The sequence below is a fragment of the Physcomitrium patens genome, chromosome 18 (assembly GCF_059467195.1).
Source record: "Physcomitrium patens ecotype Gransden chromosome 18, ASM5946719v1, whole genome shotgun sequence".
In the NCBI taxonomy this organism is placed as follows: domain Eukaryota; kingdom Viridiplantae; phylum Streptophyta; class Bryopsida; order Funariales; family Funariaceae; genus Physcomitrium; species Physcomitrium patens.
Window position 1 is genome coordinate 8694982 of NC_143427.1, and position 6546 is coordinate 8701527.

Genomic DNA, 6546 nt, shown 5'->3' on the forward strand with positions numbered 1-6546 from the left:
TTGTTGATTTGGTATTATGCCAGTTGGATTATGGCAGATGAGATATTTAGTTTTAGCTCATGAAGATTTATCAAATCAAGTAGAAGGAAGAGCATTGAGGACAAAATCTACAGAGGGGATTTGTAGGTTTTTGCTTGAAGATGTCATTTGCTGCTACGGATGCATAGGAAAAATCACTGTAGATCGTGGAGAATTAAATGCACAAGAAGCTCGTAAGTTCTTTGAAAGATGTGGAGTTAAACTATCACTGACTACTGCTTATAATCTGAAAGGGAATGCAAAAAGCGAACGCGATCACCCACCGATTGTGAAAGTATTAGTTAAAGGTTCTAATGGGAAAGTTAAAGAGTGGCCAGGGCTTTTGTCATTTGCATTATGGACTGATCGAACAACACATAGTTCGGTGACAGGATATATGTGAGTAGAACTTATGACAGGTCGAAAATCAATTATGTCGATTGAAGAAAAGGTACTTACTTGGAGTATGCTACCATGGGAAGATGGATTGATAAGAGAAGAACTTCTGGCTATTAGGATTTGACAATTGGAACAAAGAACGGAAGATGTCTAGATAGCATTGGAAAGGTTAAAAAGAGCAAGGTTACAAAACAAGGCGCGATTTGATAAGCAACATCGATTGAGACCAAAAGCAATCGAGGAAGGTGACTGGGTACTTGTTTATGACAAAAGTTTGGATAATCAACATAGTATTTTGCGGAAATTTTCAAAACGTTGGTTTGGACCATATGTAGTAACAACTATTCATGATAATGCGACTTACTCATTACGGGAGTTAGATGGTACAAAATTGAAAATACCAATTGCAGGGAAGCGAGTAAAAATATTTAAACGAAGACATGCGGAGATGAATATGGAAGACTTTAATGAAGGTATAGAGATGCCGCAGCAAGAAGATGAAAGTGATTTGGATAATGAAGGTGACGAAGACGAACTGGACAAAGACGTAGAGGATATATTCTGAATCAAACAGCGATTGGGTAAATTGGTGCATACCGGAGGATGCACAGGTTCAGAGGGGGTGGATGTCGTGTTGTAACACGAGTATACCGTGAAAATATAAAGAAATGGGACTTTTATTAATGTTCAATTACCTCGAATATTGGGAGCAATGACCAACTCTAGTGCAAATACTGAGTGGCCAGGTTCAGTCACCCCGTGTTAGGGACATAGTCCTTAGACCTTTCTAGAGACAAGTTTATAGAACCTTCTAGAAAGAAGTCTCTAGAAACTTCAAGAAGATTCCTTGAATATTCTCTTAGAATATTCTTTAAAGATTTCCTACAGATTCTTTGAAGATTCTCTAAAGATTCCTTTAGAAGGCCCTAGAAGATTCTTAGAATATTCTAGTAGATTCTAGGAAGTTACTTGAGAAGCTTCTTAGCTCTTGGGTAGTTGCTCGAGAAGCTTCATAGTTCTTGGGAAGCTTCTTGATGCGCTTCCTTAGAACCATAGGCCAGTAGTATATATAGGAGTCGAGGCTGAAGAGTTCTTCAGTCTCGACAACACATCTCTTGGAGTTCTAGCTCACCTTTCTGGTATTGTTCTTGTACTCATCTGTTTAATCTAGTTCTGCCACTTCTTCTTGAACTTCTTGTTAGATTTCAAGTCTGTATTTTGTGTCCATGACAGTTTGTCGAGACTACCTTTATCTTAATATCAGAGCTGAATCCTTCTTGTTTGAGAGCGGATTATCCTTCTTCTTGAAGGTATTCTAGCGCTTTAGGGGTTGCGGATTACCTTCCTCTAAATTGATATTTTCTCAATCACAATATCAGAGCTTAGTTCTTTGAGGCAGAGAGTGGACTACCCCTTTCCTTGGAGATACTTGAGCGTTCTAAGGGTTGCGGATTACCCTCTCTTGGACTGATATTTATTCCTTCTTTTTGTTTAGCATAGCTAGTAGAAAAGACTGTTAATATCGATTTCAGAGCTTTGCCTTCTTGATAGAGTGCGGATTACCCCTCTTCTCGAAAGTATTGAGGCATTTTTAGAGGTTGCGGATTATCCTCCTCTAAAACTGAAATCGTTTAGTGTTTTTTTTTTTTTCCTTTTCTCCGAGTAGGTTTTAGTGATAGGTAGTACTACAATTTTCTCCAAGAGACTTAGCAATTTCTTCTTCTCTCAAAATTTTAATCCATCTATTCTCTAAATATGGAAGTAGACTAGGTCATAGACAGTGCATCTCCACAAGTAGACAATAGAGTGGCAACTCTTGTAGATCTTCAAGCTCTTATGAATAGTGTACGAAAGGAGATTGCATTTCTTCGCAATCCAAGTAAAGAACCTCAAATTGATCTAGTGACCGAAGAAGCTAGACGCGAAATTCATAGCCTACAAGAAGAGATTATTCGACTGAGAGAAGCAAGACATGTGTCACATACGACCCCTATAGATACTTCAAGGATTAGTACGAAAGAACCAAAAGCGAGTATGCCAGACAAGTTTGACGGAACAAGAGCCAACTTTCGAGGTTTTGTGCAACAAGTACGGCTTTACCTACGCCTATACCCTTCTCGTTATCCGAATGGATTTACCCAGGTTGCTTTCATAGGTACTCTTCTATCAGGAAATGCTCGCTCTTGGTTTGCTCCACAATTGGAGAAGGATTCTCCAATATTGTACGACCTAGAGGCTTTCATAGAGAGACTTACTGCTGCGTTTGGAGATAGCGATCGAGAAAGAGTGGCTGAAAGAAAGATACAAAATCTGCGACAAGGATCACGTTCTGCTGCAATCTATGCTGCAGAATTTCAACAGCTTACATGTGATCTTGATTGGAATGATAAGGCGTTCATGACACGATTTCGATATAGACTGAGAGATGATGTCAAGAACTTATTGATCACCATGCCTAAGGCGGATACTTTAGAAGAACTTATATCTCAGGCAATTATTTGTGACAACCGCCTCTTTGAATTACGACAAGAAAGACGATCAGGCTGGAGAAATGATGGAGCATTTGCTACATTTTCAAAAGGTCCAGAGAATCACTCCACAGATCCTGAACCCATGCAAATTGATGCGGTACGTTTCAAAGCCCTCACAGCTGAGGAAAGGAAGCAGCGGTTTGAACAAAACTTGTGTTTATATTGCGGAGAAGCGAGCCATAAAGCTGTAGATTGTCGGAAGAAACAGAAGCCTCAAACAACAAGACTCAGGAGTACAAGCATGCAGGAAAACAAGGACGCCCAGCCACAATAGGGATCGTGCGGCTGGACATCTCAACATCCAAAATCAATCAAGGTCCCTTTCTCTCAGCTCAACCTTCAGATTGTTTTATGGTACCTTTACATCTGGGTATTCAAGTACTACAAGTCGATGCTTTATTAGACTCGGGTGCATCCCCTTGCTTTATAGATGAAGAGTTTGCCAAGCTTCACAATATTTCTCTTGTAAAGAAACTTAAGCCTGTCCATGTAGAAGTCATAGATGGACGACCATTGTCTTCGGGCAATGTTATCCATGAAACTAAACCATTGAAGGTACGTCTTGAAAACCATGAGAGCAATATTGTATTTAATGTTATCAAGACCCCTTCATGTCTTATAATTTTGGGACTATCTTGGCTTGATAGATATAATCCATTGATAGATTGGAAGTTGCGGAAAGTGACATTTCCAACAAACTCCTTGAAGGTGGAATCTGCCAAGACAATGTCTAGAAACAAATCCTTGTTTATAGGTGCAAGGGCTTTCATGAAGGAAGCCAAGCAAAATACACCTCTTGTCATCTTTGCAACTCCGACTCGAGAAGATGCAACTCCGACTTTGGTTATTCCAAAGCAGTATGAAGAATTCAAAGATGTCTTTGAAAAGAAGAATGCTGATATGCTGCCAGAGCATCGACCCTATGACTGTGCCATTGAATTGCAAAAAGGAGCACAACCACCTTTTGGACCAATCTACAATTTATCGCAGACGGAGTTGACTGAGTTGCGGAAGTACATTGACGAGAATCTAGCCAAGAAGAAAGATGGCTCACTACGGATGTGCGTGGACTATCGAGGTCTCAACAAGGTGACAAAAAAGAATCGCTACCCACTGCCTTTGATCTCTGGTCTTCTAGAACAACTTGGGCGTGCAAGGATCTTTACAAAGATTGACCTAAGGGGAGCTTACAACCTTGTGCGAATCAAGGAAGGAGATGAATGGAAGACAGCTTTTCGAACAAGGTATGGCCATTTTGAATACAATGTCATGCCATTTGGTCTTACTAATGCTCCAGCGGTCTTTCAACACATGATGAATGACATCTTTCGAGAGCATCTAGACGATTTTGTTGTCATCTATCTAGATGATATTTTGATATTTTCTAAGAACGAGGAAGAACATGAAAAGCACGTTCGTCTGGTACTCAAAAAACTATGGGAGCGAGGACTCTATGCCAAATTGGAGAAGTGCTTATTTCACCAAACTGAGATGGAGTTTTTGGGATTCATCGCGACTACGGAAGGATTGAAGATGGATCCAAAGAAGGTGGAAGCAATCATGTCTTTGGAAGTTCCGAAGACAATTAGGGACGTACAATGTTTTTTTGGATTTGCTAACTACTATCGGATCTTCATCAAGAATTATTCTCAAGTTGCTACCCCCCTCACTCGCTTAACGTGCAAGGACAAGCTCGAATGGGGACCTATCGCAGAAAAAGCATTCCAAGATTTGAAGATAGTATTTACTACAGCTCCAATCTTGGTACATCCGGACTTTACAAAGGCCTTTTATTTGGAGACAGATGCTTCGGATTTTGCTTTGGGAGCTGTACTTTCACAAATGGGCGTAGATGAGAAGCTCTATCCAGTTGCGTTCTATTCTCGAAAATTCTCTGCTGCTGAAATCAACTATGAGATCCACGATAAGGAACTCCTTGCTATAGTAGATTCTTTACAAGAGTGGCGCCACTTTCTCGAAGGAACTGCACATCCAGTCACCGTATATACGGATCACAAGAATTTGGAGTATTTTATGTCGGCTCGGGTTTTGAATCGGCATCAAGCTCGGTGGAGTATGTCGCTATCCAGTCGAACCTGTTGTATCTTGTGACATTTGTTCAAGATCCAAAAACCCTCGACATCGGCCTTATGGACTTCTACAGCCATTGCCTATTTCGCGCCGACCATGGTCTTCGATTTCCATGGACTTTATTACGGATCTACCACCATCAAATTTATTTGACAGCATTTTTGTTGTCGTAGATCGGCTTACAAAGATGGCACATTTTGTCCCTTGCAAGAAGACATCGTCAAGCGAAGACACAGCAAGACTCTTTCTTGATAATGTGTATCGATATCATAGTCTACTAGATGATATCGTATCGGATCGAGGAACCCAGTTTGTGTCAAAGTTTTGGAAATCTCTTTTTGAGATATTGAAGGTGGATATCAAGCTTTCTTCAGCATTTCATCCTCAAACGGACGGCCAAACAGAACGAGTGAATCAAGTTTTAGAGCAATATTTATGTTGCACCATCAACTATCAACAAGATGATTGGGCCGCATATCTACCGCTAGCCGAGTTCGCATATAACAACACCTTTCATGCGTCAACTCAACAAACGCCATTCTTTTCCAATTATGGATACCATCCGAAGCTTGACTTATGGAGTTCGTCAACGATTAACAATCCGGCAGCTGAAGGATTGGTGAAGGAGCTTTCGCAACTTCAAACTATATTGAAGCTTCAATTGCAAACTGCCCAAGAATCTTACAAGGCGTCCGCGAACAAATTTCGAAATCAGGCACCTAAATTCACGATTGGAGACAAAGTTTGGCTGCTTCGACGAAATATTAAGACCAAGCGGCCATGTGACAAATTGGACTATCGGAGATTGGGACCATTTGTTATCCAGAAGCAGATCAATCCTGTAGCGTATCGTTTGGAGTTACCAGCTACTATGAAGGTACATCCTGTCTTTCATGTTTCTTTGTTGGAGCCTTATCGAGAATCATCTTTTCCTGGAAGAGTACAATGTCCACCACCTAGCATAGAAATAGAGAACCACGAAGCATACGAGGTGGAAAAGATCCTGGATTCACGGCAAAGACGGGGTAAATTAGAATACTTTGTGCATTGGAGCAGTTACGATATTAATGAACGAACATGGGAGCCGGCCGAAAATCTCACGAATGCGCTGCAAAAGGTACAGGAGTTTCATCGACGATATCCTGAGAAACCCAAGCCGGTTCGATGATAGCTTCTTACTGAAGCTTGCTCATCGAGAAAATAGAAAAGAGGAGAAAGCACCACCAAAATCCATAGTTGATGTAGTCATTCTCTCCAAGATAGCGTAGAACTTTGTTAGTAGCCCAAGTTTGTTCTTTTAGCCTTTGAATATGGATAGCCAAGATACTACACTTGTCATGTCATCTCAAGCAACTAGCTCATGAAGATGACCGCGAGATGAAGAACCGCTTGCACCACGACGACGTCGAAGGATTTCGAGCAACAGATTGCTGGTGATTGTATTTGAGGTCGAGCCTGCCTACAATGGTTAGCTAGAAGGAGTGTTTGCAGGACAATTTCACAATGA